This window comes from Onychomys torridus, chromosome 1, assembly GCF_903995425.1.
Source record: "Onychomys torridus chromosome 1, mOncTor1.1, whole genome shotgun sequence".
Taxonomy (NCBI): Eukaryota; Metazoa; Chordata; class Mammalia; order Rodentia; family Cricetidae; genus Onychomys; species Onychomys torridus.
In genome coordinates, this window is record NC_050443.1 from 12,410,106 (window position 1) to 12,435,055 (window position 24,950).

Here is a 24,950-nt window from a genome sequence, read left to right on the forward strand (position 1 = left end):
ATTTTAGTCTATTGATACAAAGTTAAAGTTAATTTTGTTATACTATGTATATATTTCTACTCGTGTTTAAGGTATTGTGTTTGTATAGCTCATTTAAAATTGTAATGGATAATTAAAAATAGATTAATAATTAATCATCTGTGATAATCATACTCATAGCCATGTTAGTTAAGTCTTCTAGATATACATAGAGATATTTCAGATAGATAGGTAATCTTCAAATACTTCAAAGACCTTCAGAATATGGCATTTAAAATATTTTTAAAATTTAGACTTTCTGGACAGTGAGTCATGTCTGCTCCTGGCAGCACCAATTTACTTCAGAGAGGAGAATGGGCATTGAAGACATTTCATATCTTATCTTCACCTTTGCAAAAATAGCCATTTGGGCAAGAAACTGTTCTTGCCTGGACTGCTTGATCAACTGGACATGCAGGACCCATAGAAAGGTGACCACTGAACTTGGCTTGACAAAATGGTCCTTCAGGTTCCTGCTTCGCAGAGGAAACTGCCAGACATTCTACAGGACACTGAGAGAAGTAACCAAGAGACTCTATCCCTGTGGGCTGAAGAGAAATGCCCCAACTTTACAAAGGAACATTAGGTGACTGTCCAGGCTGCCAGCTGTCTCTGTCTACTCTTGCAAGACTCCCGAAAAATGCTTGCATCCTTCTTCCGGTTCTCAGGTAATATTATATCCTTCTGAGGTCTTTGATGTGGTTGAAGACTAGATAGTTATAATTTTCTCAGTTATGATAAAAGATAAGTTAGATATAAAACCTTGGACTCACAAATATAAGATAGATAGGATACCTTCTTTCATATTGTAACTGTAATTCTTGCTTGATAATTGTTTTGTTATATGTAATTTTACTATGTAAAAGTTAAAACCTTCCTTAAAAAAAAAAAAGAAAAGGGGAAGTGCTGTGGATATCGCTCTGTGTAAATAAAATTCTGATTGGCCAGTGGCCAGGCAGGAAGTATAGGCGGGACAAGAGAGAAGAGAATTCTGGGAAGTAGAAGGCTGGAGAGAGACACCACCAGCTGCCGCCATGAAAAGCAACATGTACCGGTAAGCCACATGCCATGTGGCAAAGTCTAGACTAACAGAAATGGGTTAATTTAAGATAGAAGAAGTAGATAACAAGAAGCCTGCCACAGCCATACAGTTTGTAAACAATGTAAGTTTCTGTGTGCTTTCTTGGTTGGGTCTGAGCAACTGTGAGACAGGCGGGTAAGAGAGATTTGTCCTGACTGGGCCAGGCAGGAAAACTCCAACTACAAGTATGTGTACCAACTTGACACAGGCTAGAGTCATGTGAGCAGAGGGATGCCAGTTGAGAAAATGCCTTCATAAGATATGACTGTACATCCTCAACAAATTGTGTTAGCATAATTGGATGTTCACATGTAGAAGAATGCAAATAGATCTCTATCTCCCTGCACAAAACTCAAGTCCAAGTGGACCAAAGACCTCAATATAAATACAGTTACATTGAACCTAATGGAAGAGAAAGTGGGAAGTAGCCTTGAATGCATTGGCACAGGAGACAACACCCTGAATATAACACAGGTAGCACAGATACTGAGATCAACAATTAATAAATGAAATATCCTGAAACTGAAAAGCTTCTGTAAGGCAAAGCACATGGTCAATAAGACAAAAATGGCAGCCTACAGAATGGGAAAACATCTTCACCAACCCCACATCTGAAAGAGGGATGATCTCCAAAATATATAAAGAACTCAAGAAACTAGACATCAAAATAACAAATAATCCCATTTAAAAATAGGGTACAGATCTAATCAGAAAATTGTCAACAGAGGAATCTGAAATGGATGAGAAACACTTAAGAAAATGTTCAACATCCTTAGCCATCAAGTAAATGCAAATCAAAATGACTCTGACATACCATCTTACATCTGTCAGAATGGCTAAGATCAAAAATACTGATGACCACCCATGTTGGAGAGAAAATGGAGTAAGGGAAGTACTCCCCCACTGCTGGTAGGAATGCAAACTTGTACAGCCACTTAGCATGGTGATATTTTATTTGTGCTGAAATGTAATTTTATTTGTATGTTAATAAATAAAGTTGCCTGGGGATCAGAGCTAAGAGCAAGCCATTAAGCAGAAGTCTGGTAGTGATTGCACATGCCCTAATCCAATCACATGGCAGGCAGAGTCTCTGTGTGTTCAAGGACACAGCCAGCAAGGTGACACATGCCTTTAATCCCAGTACCAACCATAGAGACCTGGAGGTCTGTATAGACAAGAAGTGATGAGGAAGTCATGTGGTTGGGTTTATAACCAATGAGAAGGCAGAACAGAAAGGCAATAAAAAGACAGGACACAGGAAGAAGGTCTCTCTCTCAGGGGGAGGACAGCAGAGAGTGGTAAGAGAAGGTGGTCTTAGCTCTTGGCTACTGCTCGATCTCTGGGCTTTTAACTCTTTATTTGGCTCTGTGTTTCTTATTTAATAATGTTGTTTAGAATTACATCTACATTTGGCACCCACATGGCAAAAATTCATTAAAAACCATTGATAGTTACACCCTGGGTTGGCCCTGGCTCAACCCCAGATCGGCCCAGCTCAACCCAGGCTCAGCCCTGGCTCAGCCAGAGTTTACAGGCCCCAGGCCCAGCCAGAGCTACCAGTCTGACTGCATGTGGTCAGAGCTCCACTCAACCACAGCTACAGCAGCTATGTGCAACTGCAGCTGAAGCTGCTTGTGACCGAATCACCAACTCACATGGTTGGAGCTTAAGGAAGCTGAAGCTCAGGCTAAATTGGCTCAAGTGGAAGCACGTGGCTGGATTTCAGCTTTTAGCCAGAACGCACATGGCTACGCTTTCTCTCTCTCTCTCTCTCTCTCTCTCTCTCTCTCTCTCTCTCTCTCTCTCTGTGTGTGTGTGTGTGTGTGTGTGTGTGTGTGTGTGTGTGTGTATGTGTGTGTGCAACCACACTAGGTAGCTATTTTGAAATTCTATTGGATTTCTACTGTCTTATGCAAACTTGGTAAGTCTATTAAGATATCAGATATTTTAAAGGGAAAAACTACTTAAAAGAGAATTTTTTTTTCCACATTAAAAACATGGATATTATCTGTACAATAGAAGGCAACTGGTCTTTGTTTGATAAAACTTTAGGCAGTCTGAAAATGGAACTATTAAATTATATGAGAAGATTAATATTGATGGGATGTACATTACATCAGTTATGCATATTATTACTTTACTTATCCTTATTTTATAATTAAAAAATATAATTTTAGTGCCAGGATAAAAGCTTTAGAAAAACCTATTAAAATGAATTATAGAGAAATTCAAACTCAGAGAGAAGATATAAGGGTGAAATTATTTCAGGATTGGATTACAGAAAAAAGCCTATTTTCAAACATTCAAACTTAATTTATCCAGTAACCACACAGCAGCTACCTGGTCAAGTGAATGTACAAAATAATTGGACTCCAATTGAAATGTTAGCTTTAAGAAGGTTTAAGGAAGCAATAGTATCTTATGGCATTCCCCATTTGTAAATCAAATGTTAAACTCCTGGTCAACGTGTAATAGGATTATTCCTCAGGACTGAAAAGAGCTGGTAGATGTTGTCCTGGAATCCGGAGCACAGCAGCGGTGGCACGTGTATTGCCATGATGAGGCTAAAACCATAGAAAGTCAGTGGAGGGCTAGAGGTGTGGAAATCTCCCAAGATCAGCTTCTTGGAGAAGGCCAATATGCTGCAATACAAAGACAATGTTTATATGATAACCAAACCCTAATTCTATGTCAAATGGCAGCCATGAGTGCATGGGTCAGAACTGAGGAAGCAGGAAAGAAAACTGAGTCATTCACAAAAGTTATATAGGGCCCAAAAGATCCTTCACAGATTTCTTGCTAAGACTGTCTTCAGCAGTAAATAGAATGGTCCTGAATTCAGAAGCTAGCCAGATAATAATCAAATCTTTGGCTTTTTGAGAATGCAAATGCAGCATTCGAGAGAATAATCAGGCCATTAAAGGTAAGATCTGCACCCTTGGAGGATTGGGTTAGAGACACAGTTAATGTTGAGTCATGGATAGGAGAAGCAATTTCAAGAGGTTTGGGGAATGTCAGATGTTTTGGATGTGGAAAGCAAGGACATTTGAAAAGGAAAGGTAAACAGGGCATTCCTAGAAACAATATTTCTGCAAGGAACAGAGGCAACAGAATGCCCCTTCCTTCTGGAGTATGCAGGAAGTGTGGAAAGGGTAAACATTGGACCAATGAATGTAGATCAACAAGGGACAAACAAAGTAATACTTTGCCTCTGTCTTCAGGGAAACTCCCAGAGGGGCCTCAGGCAGGCCCCCACAGCAAATCTAGTTCAAACATTTCCTGCCATCATAAAAGAAATCCCTACTCAGGGCAATTAAATAACCTAATGACTATTGGAATAAACCAGGCTGCTCAGGGTGATGAAACAGCTGAGACAGAGAGAACAGAACATTCAGGAGAAACCATAAAGAAAAATTTTTGGCAAACTTCTATAAATGAACAAAGACCAAAATTAACAATAAGAATAAATGATGTTTTGTTGTTTGCTCTGATAGACATAGTTGCTGACATGACCATAATTGCACTAGAATTTTGGCATCCATCTTAGCCTCTTCAGGAGGTTAACATTCAGCTGTTAGGAATTGGAACATTACCTCAAGTGAAACAGAGTGCAAGATGGCTTGAATGTATAGTTCCAGAAGGACAGAGAGGAAAATTAAAACCATATGTGGCTAACGTAGCTATGAACTTATGGGGTCGAGACCTATTACAAAAATGGAATACTCAGATTAACATCCCTCCAACCTCAGAAATAAGTCATAAACAAGCATATGTTTCTAAGAGAAATATTAGAAGGTATTATTCTAATTAGTGGTCACCAGCAATCCATATTGTACAAGAATAAATGATGATCTTCTAAAGACACCAACAGCTCTACCTTTAAAATGGTTAACAGGCAAGCTTGTGGGGTTCATCAATGGCCTTTAACAACAGAGAAACTCCAGGTTTTAGAAGAGCTGATACAAGAGCAGTTAAATGCTCAGCATATTGAAGAATCAACCAATCCTTGGAAATCTCCTGTATTTGTTATTAAAAAGAAATCTGGTAAATGGATAATGGTAACAGACCTTAGAGCAATTAACAAAGTAATTCAGCCAATGGGTTCTCTACAATCTAGAATTACTTTGCCTACTCTGTTACCTACAAGATGGCATCTTATAGTTATTGATTTTAAAAACTTTTTCTTTTCAATACCCTCACAAGAAAAATACAGAGAAAGATTTGCCTTCATGGTACCTACTTATAATAATTCTCAACTGGTTAAGAGATATCAATGGAGGGTCCTTCCACAGGGAATGTTGAATAGCCCAACCCTGTGCCAATATTTTGTACAACAGCTGTTGGAAGTGATACATAAAAATTTTCTAAGTCTATAATTTATCATTATATGGATGATATTTTAGTAGCGGACTTAAAAAGCAGATACTCTAGAAAGAATGTTTGAAGAAATTTAAAAAAATATATTTGCCTTGCTGGGGATTACAAATTGCTCCTGAAAAGATACAAAGAGGAGATTCTATTAATTATTTAGGATATTAAATAGGTCTACAAAAAATTAGACCCCAAAAGGTGCAAATTAGGAGAGATCAATTATGGACTCTTAATAACTTTCAAAAGATTATTTAGATACATTTCTCATCTATGAACTATTGTTGGGGTAAAAACTGATGAACTGAATAATTTGTTGAAAACCTTAGAAGGTGACAAGGATTTAAATAGTCCAAGAGAATTATCACATGAAGCTGAGAAAGAATTGGCCTTGGTAGAAAAGAAAGTACTTGAAGGACATGTGGATCGTATTGATCCAAAGCTGGATTGCATTTTGCTTATTTTACCCTCTAGGCATTCTCCTACAGAAATATTATTACAGAGGGAAGATATTATATTGGAATGGGAGTTAGTTGGGTGCATGAGTGGTCACTGGGCAATGACACATGGGCAGGTTGGCATAGTAAGCGACAATGGAGGACCTGCTATTGGGGAGTGGGGCCTGCTTGAAGAACATTCTGGAATAGGATAAAGCATATGAGTCCCTGCTTTGGGGATGCCAGGGAAACCCGGGAAGTCTTTGGTGGGTGTAGAAAGAGGAGAGTTGCTTGGAGGTCCCAGACTGAAGTAAAAGTTGACCATGGGAGAGGATAGCGGGGTGCTGCTGGTGGAGGAGGAAGCGCTAGGAAGGTCCCTGAGGCCAGGCAGGCTCAGCTTCAGTCCATTTTGTCTGCAAACACCTTGGGTCTCCAGAAGGAAATCTTTCGCCTTCTGAGAAGACCAAAAAGCAGGGTCATCATCGAAGGTGACCCAGCTGCCTGGGTTTGCAGAATACATCTTCAGAGTGGGCTTGTGGTCTGGTCATACAGTCAGGGACATTGTCTAAGCGTCTATGACTCCAGTTCCTTTGGGATCTGACCAATTCCCTTGTCTGATCTCCATGGGCACCAGGTACGCATATGGTGCACACACATGCAAGTAGGCAAAAGACTTACACACGGGCAGTGGGGCTGGGACTCCAATTCTGGCCACGGCCATCCACACCTGGAAGAGGAAAGAGAAGCAAGGGGAGGGAGAAGGGGAGGGTGCAGGGGAGGAGGGGCCCTGGCGACTGCCGGGCAGGGTGGGTGCGGGGAAAGGCATTGCCCATAAGTCTATTTCTAAAGCCTATATATCTCAGATCTCAATAAAAACTTTATCCATAGATCTAACTTAGGCATACATCCTCAGTAACTCTAGGTTATTTCCTGAGACTCGTGTATCATTTATACCATATATAGATGTTTATATACTATATTTATCTATACCAATAACTGGCAATTCATATGTCATAAGTTATTTTTTAACTTTCCTAAACAGTCTCTATATCTAAACTTTCATACACTTATAAAAACTTTACATCCAAAAGCATTTATGGTTTTAATTAGTCAGGAGACATAGGTGATTGATTATTGAGAACAGCCAATGTTAAGTGAATTTATTTTAATGAAGGAATAGTAAAAGCTTATTTTGAAATCTGTTTGGTGAGCTATCATTTATTCAAAATTGGAGAGCAAGGCAAATTATCTTTAAACCTAGTAAATAGAAATATAATCTAAGTGATCTCGAAGTGTAATTTGGGCTAAACCCTGGCAGTAAGAGGCATGGCATAGTTCAAAGTGGGAAGCTTAAATATTTTCACAATGTCATGGGTGAAGTAAGGAATTTATTCTATTAATACTCAGCATACTAAGCCTGTTTATAAACTTAGTTTTGTATAGAGAATTCGATCATTTATAAGATGATCAAGCTTTATCCTAATAATTATCTTTAATAGCTTATAATTTACATATGACTTATTCTTAAGAATTACAGTTTAGGTCGGCCAATCATGTGCATTTTTACACTGACTACTGGTGTTAAGCCTGTTTTTGGTTGAGACAGGGTTTCACTATATACTCCTGGATGACGGGCCTGGAATACCCAGAGGACTGGGACCAAAAGTGTGCACCACCATGCCTGGCCCATAAGCATTTCTTTTTTGTTTTGTTTGTTTGTTTGTTTTGTTTTGTTTTGTGTGTGTGTGTGTGTGAGTGAGAGAGAGAGAGAGAGACAGGGTTTCTCTGTGTAGCCCTGGCTGTCCTGGAACTCACTTTGTAGACCAGTCTGGCCTGGAACTCACAGAGATCTGCATCCTGAGTGTTGGTATTAAAGGCATGCGCCACTGTGCATGGCCCCATTGCATTCTCTTCTCTCTTACTTTTTTGTTGTTGTTGTTGTTGTTGTTGTTGTTGTTGTTGTTGTTGTTGTTTTTTCGAGACAGGGTTTCTCTGTGTAGTTTTTTATGCTTTTTCTGGATCTTGCTCTGTATACCCAGCTGGACTAAAACTTGCAGAAATCCTCCTGCCTCTGCCTCCTAAGTGCTGGGATTAAAAGGGTGTGCCACCACTCCAGGCTCCCACAGCATTTCTTTATGTGTTGTTCTAGTTAGCTTTCCAGTTACTGTGATGAAATGCCACAACCCAAACCAACTTGGCAGTTAGGGCTTTATTTAGCTTAAATGTCTTGATCAGGGTCTGTCATTGAGGGAAGTGCAGGCAAGAACCAGGTGGAAAGCTTCCTGGCTTGCTCCCACAACTTGCTCAGCTGCTTTTCTTATAGATTCCAAAAAAAAGGAGCTATGTGTAAGGGGATAACACTGGGTCCTCCTCCACCAAACAGTAATTAAGAAAATGTCTTGCTGGCCATTGTGATGGAGGTGACTCCTCAACTGTGGTTTTCTTTTTTCATGTGAATTTAGTCTGCCAAATAGACAAGAACTAAGCAGCATGTCTTTATTGGTCATCTGTTCATCTTTCTTTAAAAGGAATGTCAGGTCTTTTCCTCTCTTTGGATTGAGCTGCTTGTGGTTTTTATTGTTACTATTGTTTCACCGTGAGAGTTCTTTATATATTTTACCACCACCACCACCACCACCCCACCCCCCGCGTTCAGATGTACAATATGTAACATTTTTTGGCACATGAAAATGGTCTTTCCACTTTCTTGATACATAGCCTTTTACTTGTTAATAGTACTTTAACTGGCCTCCCACCTTTTTTTTTAAACCAAATTTTGTTATTTATTATATTTATGTTTTAATTCTACACATCAGCCATGGGTTACCCTGTCCTCCCCCCCCCCCCACACACACACACACACACCTTCCCCCAGGCCTTTCCCTCCATTCCCAACTCCTCCAGGGCCAAGACTCGCCTGGGGATTCATTTAAACCTGGTGGATTCAGTAAGGCAGGTCCAGTACCCTGCTTCCAGGCTGTCCCTGTGTAAGCACAAGGTTCCAAACAGCCAGCTCATGCACTAAGGACAGGTCACGGTTCCACAGCCTGGGTGCCTCCCAAACAGTTCAAGCTATTCAATTGTCTCACTTATCCAGAGGGCCTGTTCCAGCTGGGGCTCCACCTTTGGTTCATAATTCATGTGTTTCCATTAGTTTGGCTATTTCTCCCTGTGCTTTTCCAATCTTGGTCTCAACAATTCACACTCTTACAGTCTCGACAATTGGACTCCTGGAGCTCCAACTGGGGCCTGGCTGAGGATCTCTGCATCCACTTCCATCAGTTCTTGGATGAGAGTTCCAGCATGACTGTTAGGGTGTTTGGCCATCTGATCAGCAGACTAGGTCAGATCAGGCTTTCTCTCGACCATTGCCAGCAGTCTACAGAGGATATATCATTGTGGATTTCTGGGGACCTCTCCAGCACTCTGCCTATTCCTGTTCTCATGTGGTCATCATTTATCATGATCTCTTATTCCTTGTTCTCCCTATCTGTTCTTGATCCAGCTGGGATCTCCTGCTCCCCTAAGCTTTCTTTCCCTCAAACCTTGCCCTTCATTACTCCCACTTAATGGATGGATCTAGAAAAAAATCATCCTGAGTGAGGTAACCCAGACTCAGAAGGACAAACATGATATGTACTCATTCATAGTAGGATACTACATGTAAAACAAAGATGACTAGACTGCTACACAACTCCAGGGAGGCTACCTAAAAATGGGACCCTAGGAAAGACACAGAGATCGCCCAATAACAGAGAAATGGATGAGATTTACATGAACAACCTGGGCGTCATCCCAACTTTACATAGTCTGGAGAAAAAGAGTGTGATCTTTGATGTCTGTGTACAAGAAATAATGGTTAAGTCAACTATTACACACCATTACACACTTATCTCCCATTTTTTATGGTGAGACATTGGAAATTTGTTTTGGCTGGTCTGAAATATATGCTGCCATAGACTACAATTGTCTATGGGTTACTTCTAACCTGCACCTCTTTCCAATGTGAAATTTACACCTTGCTACTGACAGCTCCTTGATGTTTTCTTCCCACAGCCAGTTTAGCCTCCTTTTTCATTTATTTATTTATTTAGTCATTCATTCATTTGCTCACTCATTCATTCATTCATTACTTTATTTATTTTACAATGTTCTGCCTGCACACCAGAAAAAGACAACATAATTTACTATAGATAATTGTTTTTTATTTGATTTGATAATTTAATTTTACATATCAGCCATGTATTCCCCTGTCCTCCCCCTCCAGCTACCTCTCCCCCATTTCTTCCAACACAACCCACATTCCCATCTCTTCCAAGGCAAAGACTCCCCTGGGGATCCAGCTCAACCTGGTAGATTCTGTCCAGGCAGGTCCAGTCCCCTCCTCCCAAGCTGAGTAGTGTCCCTGCATAAGCCCCAGGTTCCAAACAGCCAGCTCATACACTAAGGACAGGTCCCGGTCCCAATGCCTGGGGGCCTCCCAAACAGTTCAAGCTAATCAACTGTCTCACATATCCAGAGGTTGAACTGTTGGCCTTGTGTACATCCTACTTCACAAATGAGTCTGTCAGATACACTAAGCCTATAGGCTGAAGATAGTGCCCCAACACTGCAGAGAAACCACAGGTGACTGTCCAGGCAGCTGGCTGTTTCTGTCAATCCACAACTCTTTTGGCAGCCGCTTGCATGCACTTCCTGGTTTGTTGTTGTTGTTTTTCTCCTTTTTTATTTATTATATTTGTGTTTTAATTTTACACATCAGCCATGGGTTCCCCTGTCCTGAAGAAAGAAATTGAAGAAGAAGTCAGAAAATGGAAAGATATCCCATTCTCATGAATAGGCAAGATTAACATAGTAAAAATGGCAATCTTACCAAAAGCAATCTACAGATTCAATGCAATCCCCATCAAATTACCAACACAATTCTTCACAGATCTGGAAAGAATAATACTCAACTTCATATGGAAAACAAAAAAACCAGGATAGCCTCTGTAGGCATCACGATCCCTGACATCAAGCTCTACTATAGTGCTACCATAATAAAAACAGCTTGGTACTGGCATAAAAGCCGACATGTGGACCCATGTAATCAAATTGAAGACCCTGACCTTAACCTGCACACCTATGAACATATAATATTTGACAATGAGCCAAAAATGTACAATGGAAAAAAGAGAGTGTCTTCAACAAATGGTGCTTGCATAACTGGATGTCAATGTGTAGAAGGACGCAAATAGATCCATATCTGTCACCATGCACAAAACTTAAGTCCAAGTGGATCAAAGACCTCTAAGTGCACATATAAAGAAGTTGGAGAAATCTCATACTAGAAATCTCATACTAACAGCACACCTGAAAGCTCTAGAACAAGAAGAAGCAAAGTCTCACCCAGGAAGAATAGACACCAGAATATTATCAAATTGAGAGCTGAAATCAATAAAATAGAAACAGAACAATACAAAAAAATTAATGAACCGAAGAGTTAGTTTTTTGAGTAAATCAACAAGATAGACAAGCCCTTATCCAAACTAACCAAAAGACACAGAGAGAGCATACAAATTCATAAAATCATAAATGAAAAGGGGGACATAACAACAGACAATGAGGAATTCCAGAGAATCATCAGGTCATATTTCAAAAACCTCTATTCCACAAAACTGGAAAATCTAAAAGAAATGGATAATTTTCTGGATAGGTACCACATACCTAAGTTAAATCAAGCCCAGATAAACTATTTAGATAGTCTGATAATCCCTAAAGAAATAGAATCAGTCATTAAAAGTCTCCCAACCAAGAAAAGCCCAGGACCAGATGGTTTCAGTGCAGATTCTACCAGATCTTCAAAGAAAACTTAATACCAATACTCTTTAAATTGTTCCACACAATAGAAGCAGAAGAAACATTACCAAACTCCTTCTATGAGGCTACAAATACCCTGATTCCTAAACCAAATAAAGATGCAACAAAGAAAGACAACTACAGACCAATCTCCCTCATGAACACTGATGCAAAAATACTCAATAAAATACTGGTAAACAGACTCCAAGAACACATCAAAACAATTATCCACCATGATCAAGTAAGCTTCATTCCAGGGATGCAAAGGTGGTTTAACATACAAAAGTCCATCAATGTAATACACTTTATAAACAAACTGAAAGAAAAATATAACACCCCTTCATGATAAAGGTCCTGGACTGATCGGGAATACAAGGAACATACCTAAACATAATAAAGACAAATTACATCAAGCCAACAGCCAACATCAAATTATATGGCGAGAAACTCAAAGTGATTCCACTAAAATCAGGAACAAGGCAAGTCCCCTCTCCCCATACTTATTCAATATAGTACTTGAAGTTCTAGCCAGAGCAATAAGACAAAGTAAGGAGATTAAGGGGATACAAATTGAAAAGGAAGATGTCAAGCTTTCCCTATTTACAGATGATATGATAGTATACATGAGTGACCCAAAAAATTCAACCAAAGAACTAATATAGCTTCAGCAACATAGCAGGATACAAGATCAACTCAAAAAAATCAGTAGCCCTTTTATATACAATTGACAAACAGGCTGAGAAGGAAATCAGAGACACAGCAAACTTTACAATAGCCACAAATGATATAAAATTCCTTGGGGTAACTCTAACTAAACAAGTGAAGAACCTATATGACAAGAACTTTAAGTCCCTGAAAAGAGAAATTGAAGAAGATGTCAGAAAATGGGAAGATCTCCCATGCTCATGGATAAGCAGGATTAACATTGTAAAAATGCCAATCTTACCAAAAGCAATCTACAGATTCAATGCAATCCCCATCAAATTACCAATACAATTCTTCACAGACCTGGAAAGAATAATACTCAACTTCATATGGAAAAACAAAAAACCCAGGATAGCCAAAAGAATCCTGTACAATAAAAATAACCCCTGGAGGCATCACAGTCCCTGACCTCAAGCTTTACTATAGAGCTACAGTAATAAAAACAGCTTGGTATTGGCATAAAAATTGACAGGTGAACCAATGGAATCAAATTGAAGACCCTGACATTAATCCGCACACCTATGAACATATAATATTTGACAAAGAAGCCAAAAATGTACAATGGAAAAAAGAAAGTACCTTCAACAAATGGTGCTGGCATTACAGGATGTCAACATGTAGAAGGCTGCAAATAGATCCATATCTGTCACTGTGCACAAAACTTAAGTCCAAGTGGATCAAAGACCTCAACATAATTCCAGTTGCTCTGAACCTGATAAAAGAGAAAGTACGAAGTACTCTTGAACACATTGGCATAGGAGATCACATCCTAAATATAACAACAGTAGCACAGACACTAAGAGAAACAATCAATCAATGGGACCTGTTGAAATTGAGAAGCTTTTGTAGAGCAAAGGACACAGTCAACAAGACAAAGTGACAGCCTACAGAATGGGAAAAGATCTTTACCAACCCCATATCTGACAGAGGGCTGATATCCAGAATATATAAAGAACTCAAGAAATTAGACATCAAAATGCCCAACAGTCCAATTAAGAAATGGGCTCTAGAACTAAACAGAGAATTCTCCACAGAGGAAGCTCAAATGGCTGAAAGACATTTAGGAATTGCTCAACATCCCTAACCATCAGGGAAATACAAATCAAAACGACTCTGAGATACCACCTTACACCCATTAGAAGGATGGATAAGATCAAAAACACTGAAGACAGCTTATGCTGGAGAGGATGTGGAGCAAGGGGAACTCTCCTCCACTGTTGGTGGGAATGAAAGCTTGTATAGCCACTTTGGAAATCAATATGGCACTTACTTAGAAAACTGTGAATAAATCTCCCCCAAGACCCAGCTATAACACTCTTGGGCATATACCCAAGGAATGCTCAATCATACCACAAGAGCACTTGCTCAGCTATGTTCATACCAGCATTGTTTGTAATAGCCAGAACCTGGAAACAACCTAGATGCCCTTCAACTGAAGAATGGATTAAGAAAATGTGGGACATATACACAATGGAGTACTACTCAGCATAGAAAAACAATGACATCATGAGGTTTGCAGGCAAATGGATGGATCTAGAAAAAATCATCCTGAGTGAGGTAACCCAGACTCTGAGGGGACTGGACCTGCCTGGCCTGAATCTATGAGGTTGAGCTGAATCCCCAGAAGAGTCCTTGCCCTAGAGGAGATGGGAATGGGGCGTGGGCTGAGGGGAGGGCTGAGGAGGGGGCGGGAGTGGGGAGGACAGGACAATCTGTAGCTGATATGTAAAATTAAATCAAATTATAAAATAAAAAAAAAGAAGTGGAAAAAATATATGTGGAGGTACGGTACAGCATATATGAAGGAGAACATGAAAGGGCAATTTTAAAGATGCAAAATACTCATTACTGAGTTCACATATATGCTGTACCTTGTGTGGGTCCTCTGAATGCACTTTCCACATGGAACATGGTTTTGATGCAAAACAGGTCCTTAACAAGCAACATCCACATGAGACTCTGTGCTGCCACCTTACTGGGAGCACAAATTTGAAGGTATGTTTTTCATCTTTTAAATGTTCCTGTATAATGCAGTCCTTGTAATAATGGACCAACTTAGGGTGCATTATTCTTTAAATAAGAATTCCAGGTATAACCATTATAGAGAGTGAAGGCTTCCAAAGTATGCTTAAATCATCATATTGGGGAATTTTTGAAAATTCTTGAAAACGATGACTTACTGGCCCTATATCACAAACACTAACACACCAGCAACAGTAAGAAGTTTGCAGGGTTTCGTTTTTTGTTTGTTTGTTTTTTTAGGGGGGGTTCCTTTTATGTTATAATTCAAAAATGTATTACTGTTAGTGAATGAATGTACTTTCATTTAAAATTTAAAGTTGGAATAAACGGATTTTACAGTGAGCAAGGAACTTCAAAATTCCTGCCCTAAACAAGATGTACAAAAAGCTATTAAACACATGGGAAAGCGGGGTCAACATCATCAGACTTCCTGGAACTGCAGATCAAAATGGCAGTGAGTCTCACCTCAGCTATTCTAGTCTGCAGCCAAAATCTTCCGAGATCCTCAGAGGAGTCTGCACACTGGGAAACTTGTGCTCGGATTCATGACAGCATTTGGAGCTTGGCTACCATCCTTGTAGCAGCCCAGACATGAGCTGCAGGTCTCCTCATGAACACCAAGGGGCGACAATAAAACACATAATCAACAGGGAAACTCTCCTTGAGGTGTGAACCTATCTTGCATTCTTGTTTCCATCCCAGTTCCAACAAATCTGGAGCTCCCTCATATAATCATTCCCTGTGTCTCTGAGACCCCCCACTCTGCAAGGAGACCCTATGTAGTCCCCTTCTTCCTCTGATGATCCATGAGGTAAGACTGGGAGATCACAGGACAATAACCAAGGAGAGCAAATGCAACCCAGAAAAGTCAGGGGCAGATCTAAATAACATTCAGCCAGCACAGGAAGGTGGGATCAAGGGACTCTCCCTGGTGCTCTCCATAAGAAGCTGGAGCACATGGTACTTTTTCTTGGACACACAGGTCACCTCCTCCTGCACACCAGGATATGAACTCCTAATAACATGTATACATGGATCAGACACCTGATAGGTAGCACCAGTGAGGATGAATCTGGGCCCTCCCAAGTCATCACCCAGCTGGACCTTTTCCAGCCCCTAGGGAAGACTGCCACTCCATGCCGGGAGTAAATCCCACCTTCCCTGAGCATTGAGATCACAGGGCAGACTGGGCTCTGCTGGGTTTGGGGGTCTCAATGAAATACACTCTTGGCTATAGGAAGTTCAGGGACAATGCCCTGGGTTGAGCTGCTGTTCTCTCAGGACACAGGACACTTCTCAGCCTTGCAGCTCAAAGTATGTTCTAGAACACTGAACAACAAAGGAATAGAAGGATGGGAGGCAGCACTCACAGAAGAACAGAGCAATGTACACACAGAGACTCCACCCACTGACCATCTGACTCCAGGAGGTTCCCTCCTCTGAGAGGAAGCTCAATTGTGGGAAGAAAAGCAGAGCAGACACCAGAGGGGCCCAGCTTGCCAGGAGCCTGAGAGACAAACCTCCTCTCCAGAGGAAGAGCCTAGCCCACTTCAGAGACTATGGAATTTACTTCAGCCCATCTCCACAAAGGACAGCTGCTCTCAGGTGAGGAGACATTCCTCTGGAGTAGAGAGTAGCAGGACTCAGAGACTAAATAAAGTCTTTGGTGAGAGGGAAAGAGCCTGGGAAGGTATGTCTGGCTTCTCCTTGAAGCCTGAGAGCAACAGGAAGCTTGCAGTAGATAGGAATTGGTGTGTGGGGAGGAAAAACTCAGTTGTTTCCCATTGTAAGTATATCAACACTGGCCACTAGATCCTGAAGACTGACATTCACAATTCTGTCAGGGTGACTCTCCATTAAAACTCAAACTAAGGTGAGTAAACCACATCGTTACATAGGAGCCTGAGAAATCTGCGAATAAACCCTAGGCTCTGTGACACTGATTTGCTCACAGGTATGTGAGCCTGTTCCAGGCAGTGGGGTTTAAATAAAAATCAAAGTAGTCCTCCTCACAAAGCCCTGCTACTACTGGGCAGGAAGACAGAGCAGCAAGGACATCTAGAAGGTAGACCCAGGTGGGCAAGCACTTCGGAAGAAACAGAGCAGGGAAAGATCAGAAAATGAAGGCACAGAGTCTTTAGAAGAGGAGGTCAGACATGACATGCTACACTCACCAAAGCAGGGATCTGAGGGCAGTGAGAGGTGAGCTGTGTAGATACCTGAGAAGACAGTTCCATATAGTGGAAAGATTCAGGGGCACTGATGAATGGGGGTGATGCTGCTGACCTTGCCCCAACAGGACACACACACCAAGACTGAGAGTTAAAGACACATTCCAAATTTCTACCAAATGCAAAGGTCCTAATATTGATAGATTTTTTTTCTCTCTTCCCTCTTAGCCTTGCTTTTAACCTTCTGGAACTTTGCCAACACTGCAGAACTCACTGTGAAGGCAGTTCCACCAAACGTTGGTGAAGGGGACGACGTTTATTTCCTTGCCCAAAATTTGCCAGAGACACACATCTTTTTTAACTGGTTCAGGGGGAGTAAATTTAATATGTCAAACAGCATTGTACGATATATATCACACAGAAGTAAAATAGAGCATGGGCCTCTCTACAGCAACAGAGAGGTAATATACAAGGATGGGTCCTTACTCCTCAAGAATGTCACTGTGAAAGATGCAGGAGTCTATTTGCTATTTGTGACTTTGCAAGACTTTGATGAAAATGAAGCAACTCTGCAGTTATACGTAAAGGGTAAGTAATTCTCTGTAACCTCTGGTTCGAGGGTGGAGCTAATACTACTTCACACATAGGGTTGTTGGTCCTGGATGACAGTGTTATGGTCCCCACATTGTGGTTCAAGCATCTAGTAAAGGACACAGAGACAAAAAACACTAGTAAATCAGGATGCCTCACTTCAATTCACCCTCAGAGAAGAGAGTGTGAGCTAAGAGTACCCAGGCATGTCATCTCTGCCCAGGGTCTTAGATGCTCATCATGAACACGGCCCTGAGAAAGACCCTTCAGGATTCAGGCAAGGCCTGACTGGGGAAACCATGAGACTCTGACAGAGAGATGAGCATCTGGAAGCTTTGCTCTAGACCTCCATGCCAGATGGGACCAAGAACCCTGGGAAGCATGTAAACTGGGTTGGAATTTGACCTCCTGTTGGAGCTGACAGGGGACAATGATAGATTATAGACTGGGAGTCTGTTGACAGTCAGCCTCTGAGAGCCATGTCTGAGGTAGGTCACCTGGGCATCTCCTCCTGAGACTCAGTGTGCTCAGCATAGGTGGAGAGGCAGGAAAAGCAATCAAGCAACCTATTCTAATGGTCTTCTAAGATTTCCCAGGAATGTCAAGAGCCCTAAAGAGATAGAAGAAAAAGTGCACAAATGGCAGCTCCTTGCCCTCCTGGAGTCCAGCCTAGGGATTATTTCCTGCAGGCAAATACTAATAGACACTCTTGGTGGAAAGAAGGTCAGGTCATTGTTCACATTAAGGTTAACTTGCAGGCATGGCAATGATAATTTACCATGTGTTCTGTTATAGGGAAAGTGAGACAGGAAACACAGTCATTGAGTCAGGGTCACATAGGCCGTCAGTGGCACAAGCTATCCCTCCACAGCCACATCTCCAGCCACTCACCATGGAGATGAACTAGGTGACCTTCAGTCTTCTAGATCATTTTTTAGACTCAGACTTCTTTGAGGGGTACCCTGATTTATGTCAATCAACATCAAACACCTGACAACAATGGCCCACCTGTGGCCCAGCATGACCTAAATGTCAGGCAGATGCTGAGCTGTGTGAGATCTCTGACAGGCTGTCAGGTTTCTCAGGGAAGCTGAATGGGAAGACTAATCATAACTATCTGTAGGACAGCCCTGAACAGCAAAGGCTGGGAGGGCTTTGGTCTAAACACAGCAGGGGAAGTGAGTGCAGCTGGAAGGACCCGAACCTTGTGTCTCAAAAGACAGGCAATGGGTCAGTGAGGACCAGGAGATAAAATGATGTCTTTCATTCTAAGTCTTGAGTCTGACCATCACTAAACACTGCAACTCCCTTCCCTCATGAGAAAGTCCTTGCTTCTCCCATACACAGCACAAGAGGCCCCATTATCTCTGAGCACTCAGCCACACCATCTGCCTGTAATTTGCTTCCTGCCTGATTCTCTAAGGATCTGGGTTGCCTGGGAGTTAAGAAAATATCTCTGGTTGTAACAGGTCTTTGCAAGAATCAGAAGTACAGAACAGGGCAATCATCTCTCTGTGGTCAGCACAGCACTTCAACCCAAGCCCAACATCACAACCAACAATTCTAATCCCATGGAGCATGAGGACTCAGTAGCATTAATGTGTGAGCCTAAGACTCAGAATACAGCCTACCTGTGGAGGATTAATGACCAAAGCCTCTCAGAAGAGGACAGGCTGAAGCTGTCTGAGGACAACAGGACTCTCACTTTACTCAGTGTTGCGAGGACTGACACTGGACACTATGAATGTGAATCTGGAACCCAGTAAGGGACTCCCCAAGTGACCCATTCTCTCTGAACATTACTTTAAATATTTTCTGTTTCATCCTGGCCCAAACTGCCTAAATACAGAGGGCTAGAGCTACCATATTTGGTCCTGGTCCCCTTGGATTCATGACATGGCCTACAGATACCTAGGCTGCCAGAGCAGCCTGGCCTGGTCTAAGCACATTTAGACAGGCCCAGCATTGAGCTTAAATGGGCTGCAGAGACTTTTCCTGCCTAGAGAGGCTCAAGGTGATGGAGACAGGGGACATGTTCGACTCTGGCTCAGTGCACACATGAGTGTGCAGTGGGGATGATTGTGTGTTGTGGTGGAGATGGATCAGAGGTTGTGCATGCTGCATGAAAACCCTTCTACTAATCTGCACCCCAGCTCTGGGTAGGACCTGCTCAACTAAGGTTAAAGCACAGCTCAAAGAGATGCTATGTCCTTCTACAGACCAGGATTTCCCCTTCCCTCTGCTGACATCATGTGTGTCTTTATTATGTTTTCAGTGGTCCAGATATTCCAAGCATATACCTCTCAAATATTAATTTCCATTCAAGGACAAACCTCAGCTTCTTCTGCCACACAATGCTAACCCACCTGCACAGTACTCTCTGTTTGTCAATGAAGAGCTCCAGTCATCCTCCCAAGAGCTCTTTATTCCCAACATAAATACTAATGATAGTGGATCTTATACCTGCCTCATCTATAACTGTCACTGTCCTCAGTAAGACCACAGTCAAGAACATTACAGTTCTTTGTAAGTGGATCTCTGAAATATCAGCACCTGGTTTGGAGTGGAATCTTTTCACTTTCTGGGAAGGTGCAGAAGCATTTAATTTCCAATACATGTCTGTGGGAACAAGGAAAACTCAATCTTTTCCCAAGCCTCCTGCTCCATCCCTGTGTCTAATGGCCTCCTGGTTCTGATTTCTGGATAATAGGGATGGAGCTTGCAATGTGAGGAGGAGGTTCTCCCAGGCTTGGAAATCTTCAGTTGTGTGAGGGACTTTCCAGGGTTAGGAGAGCCTCAGGGTCAAGATTTCTTTCTTTGCCTAACACAAGCTTCCCTGACCCCTCAATTTTTATTTTATGACCTCCATTATATAGAAGGAACACCCAGGGCTTTTAACTGTGCTCACATTCTTTCTCTCCAAATGTGAGAAGAAAATCTCCCACAGACTGAGACTAGACCTCTGTTTCCAGGTCTCCTCCTGTCTCATGGGTGGGGTGGCTGGCTCAGTTCTGACTCCATGCGATGGGAAGAGTAGGTGGAGAGGTGTCTGGGAACCCTGTTCTGAGTCAGGATGAACCATGTCACTGACAGTTGATGATGCTCTTTTGCTTACTCTTCTCAAGGTTCAAAAAACAAATTTCAGCTGAGTATGGTGGCACACACCTTTGATGCAAGCACTGAGGAGTGAGAGGCAGTTAGATAGTGTGAGTTTGAGGCCAGCCTGGTCTACATAGCAAGTTCCAAGCAAGCTAGGACTGTACAGTAAGACCCCGACTCAAAAATTATCAGTACTGATCATTAGATTGGCAGGCTGTGGTCAGCACTGTGATTATTCACTTCTTCTCTGTAGTATTTAATCCATATCCATGGAGCAGGAAATACATTTTTCTACAAACAAATTCTTCAGTTAAAGATTTCTCAGAGTCCTGAGGTCTAGCCTTTAACACCTTTAAGATTAGCTGGGCCATCTTAACCCCAAAACAAATTATTTAATTTTAAAAAAAAGAAACAGAAGGCTATTTCATAAAAGAGGTACCTGACTGTTCACACTCACAGAAAGTGTGAGCAAGAATTCCCACAAAAAAAACATTGGGAAATACATTCCTCCCACCCTGAGATTTCTAGACAGGTGGGCTGAAGAGGCTCCCAGTGTGGAATCTACACAAACACCCTGAGTCGGGGTCACTGTGGGTGATCTTGGTAGGAGGAAGACTCAGCTCTCTCCTTACAGACCATATCTTGAACCCAAACATGCAATCTTGCAGAAGGCCCCATTGTTCTATGGGCCCTGTGAACTGGCTGAGATCTCTGAGGGTGAAGGACTCTCAGCTGGTCCCCTCCACTATTTATCCACAGATCCAGTGGAGACACCCTCCATCCAAGTCACCAACACCACAGTCGATTATATCATGACTGTGGTCCTGACCTGCTTGACAAACAACACTGAGGTCTCCATCCATTGGTTCTTCAACTTTCAACGTCTGAGAATCACAGATAGGATGCGGCTGTCCACAAACAACAGCACCCTCGAAATAAACCCTGCCAGGAGTGAGAATTCAGGGGATTATCAGTGTGAGGTCTCCAAGGGATCCGTTAACAAGAAGAGTGAAAGCATCTATCTGAACATAATAGGTGAGTGACCTCTGCTCCATTCTTACTCCATGTCTCCATGTTGTTCTGGGTGTGCCAGTTGCTTTATCAACAGAGTGCAGAATGGGTCAAAGTCACAAGGAGAAAAACATGGTTCAAGATACAAATACAGCCAGCTTGGTGATGGATGCATGTTAATCTCATGATAACACACCAAGCAAGCTGAGCACAGTGCTGCATGCCTTTAACCCCAGCACACCAGAGGCAGAGACAGTTGGATCTCTATGATTTCCCAACCACCCTGGTCTTTGTAGCCAGTTTCAGGTCAGCCAGAGCTACATAGTGAGATCCTGTCCCAAAAGAGAGAGAGAGCATGAAGCAGGAGGCATAGAAGTACAATGCCACTCAACTGAATGGACCAGGCTCTGCTGACTCTCCATGTGCAACCTTGCCTTGGAGGAAGTGGGAATAGGGTGTCTTATGAGGAGGAAGGCTGGGGGGGGGGGGCAGAAGAAGGGAGGAGGACAGGGGAATCTGTAGTTGGTATGTAAAATGAATAGAAAAAAATCTCTTAATTAAAAAAAGAGAAGTACAAGGCCAGTCCGGATTACATAATGAGACCCAGTCAATAACAACAACAATAGATGTTAATATAGCAAATAGAAATGCAAAGTGATTAAGAGTTTAGGGTCTGAGTAGTCACACAGTCAACCCTCAGAATCTAGTAACATATTCATGTTACTCTACACACCCTCCCACACATTCAGATCATCTTTAGATTGTTTCTTATACCTAATATGAATACTGCATAGACACTAGTCTTATTATGTTGAGTACAGGACAATTTAGGAGGAAACAACACACTTTTCACTGTACAGATACTTTTCCAAGTAGTTTGTTTCCAAGGTTTCGATCCATAAATGTAAAATCCATATATAGAAAAGGACCTGTATTGAGTTTCTTACTATGTTTGCATATTTATTCATTTTGTATGGGTGTTCCCCACCTAGTGTGTGGATGTCAAAGGACAATTTGTGGGAGCCTGTTCTCTGGGGACAGAGAATTGAACTCAGGTAGGTGAGCAAGCCCTTTATCTGTTAAGCCATCTCACTGGCCCACATTTGTTTATGCATTTTTTATTTTTTTCATTTTCCTTTATTAAGAAATTTTCTACTCACTCTACATACCACCCACAGATCCCACCATCCCTTACTCCACCCTCCCAGCATTCCCTCCCAAGCCACCCCCACACCCCCCAAATCAAGGTCTCCCATGGGGATCCTGGCACGCTGAGCCTAGGCAGGTCCAAGCCCCTTCCCACTGTACCAAGGCTGTGCAAGGCGTCACTCTACAGGCACTGGATACCCAAAAGCTTACCCAAGCACCAGGGATGAATCCTGATCACCCTGCCTGGGTGCCACCAAGCAACCATCTTCCGAAACCAGAGGGCCTAGTCCAGTCTCGTGGGGGCTTCACAGCCACTAGTCTACAGTTCATTGGCCTCCAAAACTGTGGTCAGTATCTCTTGTGCATTTTTTTTCTTTGTGGCAGTTTGGGGGAAGGTACTGGGAGGGAGTACTGCAGGCACTCTTCCCAACTGAGCCTTCTTGGTGGCCCATATACTGAGTTTCTTATCCTCATGCTGACATTTGCAGCATGACCTCCTACATAAGTTCTTTTTTCTTATAACTTTTTTTTTTTTGGTGCATAGTAGCAGTAGTAGTAGTAGTAGTTGTAGTAGTAGTAGTAGAAGTGTGTGTGTGTGTGTGTGTGTGTGTGTGTGTGTGTGTGTCTGTGTCTGTGTCTGTGTGTGTGTGTTTGATGTGTAACTATTGAGCTATCTCTCCAGTCCCATAAACCATACATATTTGGTTTATGGGACTGGAGAGATAGCTCAACATTTAAGAGCCCTGGCAGCTCTTCCAAAGGACAGGGCTTTAATTCCCAGCACCCACATAGCAGCTTATTACTGTCTGTAACTGAAGTTCCAAGGAATTCAACACCCTCTTCTGTCCTTCTCAGGTACAAAACATGCTTGTTCTGCAGAGACATATAGGCAGCCAAAAGGCCCATATGATGCATCTGGCATCATAACAATGACACCATTCAAAATCCAATTTCAAGGTGCTTTCATCCTGTCTCCTAAAAGTCTGATGAATTTCAGCTCTGATTCATTTTAGGTCTTTGATCCATTTAGAGTTGATTTGTATATGTTGTTTGGTGAAGGCTTGCCTTCATTCTTTTATCTGGATTCCTATTTTCACAACATCCCTTGTTTAACTGATTATTCTTCCAACATTGAGCAGTCTTAGCAGCCTGATCAGAACTCATCTGGTCACAGAGGGTCAGATGGACAGCAAGAATGCTTTCCAAGTTCTGTAACTCAATAGAACAACACTGTTTCACACCAATAAATTCAAAAGAGCTAGCAGAAATGAATGTTTTGAACAAACTTAAAAAGTGACATATGAAATGCTGGATATGCCAGCTGCTCAGATCAGACACACAGTATAATATGCATGCAAAAGTATACCCCATAAACACACATATTGGTGGTATCAACTAATCTTTAATTTAATCATGGCCAGTGTGCATGAGCAGTTCTGTGCTTTCCAATTCTATGTCTGATGTGTATGTCTGCCTTTACGTCAGCAGTAGACTATTTTGATTGCTGCAGCTTTGTACTAAAATTATGAAATCATGCAGGAGGTCCTGAATTTTTATTCTTGTTTTTCAAGATACTTTTAAGGCCAGGTATGGTGGTGCTTGCCTCTAACCCCAGCTCTTGGGAGCAGAGACAGGTGGATCTCTGGGAGTTTGAGGCCAGCCTGATCTATGTAGTTAGCTCCAGGACAGCTAGAATGGAGTCTACTATTTCTGTGCAAAAGGCCACTGGGGTTTTGATCTGATGTTCATTGAACTGATAGACAACATTCAGGGATGTTGTCATCTATTTTTAAAAAAAGTTTCAGCCAAGCTGGCTCATGCCTGTAATTGCAGCCACTCAAGAAGCTGAGGGGGGAGTACCAAAGTTCTAAGAGGGACTACCACAGCCAATTCAGGCCAGCCTGATGAATTTAGTGACATCCTGTTTCTAAATAAAAATTAGAAGGCAGAGCTTAGAGTATAGCTCAGTGGTAGTGCATTGCTCACCATGCACAAAGCCCTGGGTTCAATCCCAGTACTGCAGAACAACAGTAATAATGAGATTAAGTCTTCCAACCCATCAACCCCAATGGCTGTCATTTCTTGTCTTCTTTCATCATCTCTTATTTGGTAGTTTGCTGAGTGCAAGTCTTTTATCTCCTTGGTGGAGTTAATTCTAAGTATTTTATTCTTTTTGGGCTCTCACAAATAAATACTTTCTTGATTACCTTAAAATTGTTCACTGTTAAGGCTGGGACTGTTGCTCAGGGGCCAAACACTTGCATGGCATGCCTGAGGCCCTAGGTTCAAGCACCACTACTGCCAGGAAAAATTATGTTCATGGTCAATATTAATATACAGAAATACTTCTCACTTGGGCATGTTCTTTTCCTTAGCCAACAATTTTGCTAGTTTTGCTCATTTAGTTCTGAGAACTTTCTGTAGAATGTTAAGGATTTTTTATGAACAAGTTCCTGTCAT

The 24,950-nt window shown here is 41.8% G+C and overlaps 1 pseudogene; it reads left to right on the forward strand.

Moving 5' to 3' along the window:
- LOC118589321 overlaps positions 1-24,950 on the forward strand; it is a 105,584-nt pseudogene that overhangs the window by 64,298 nt on the left and 16,336 nt on the right.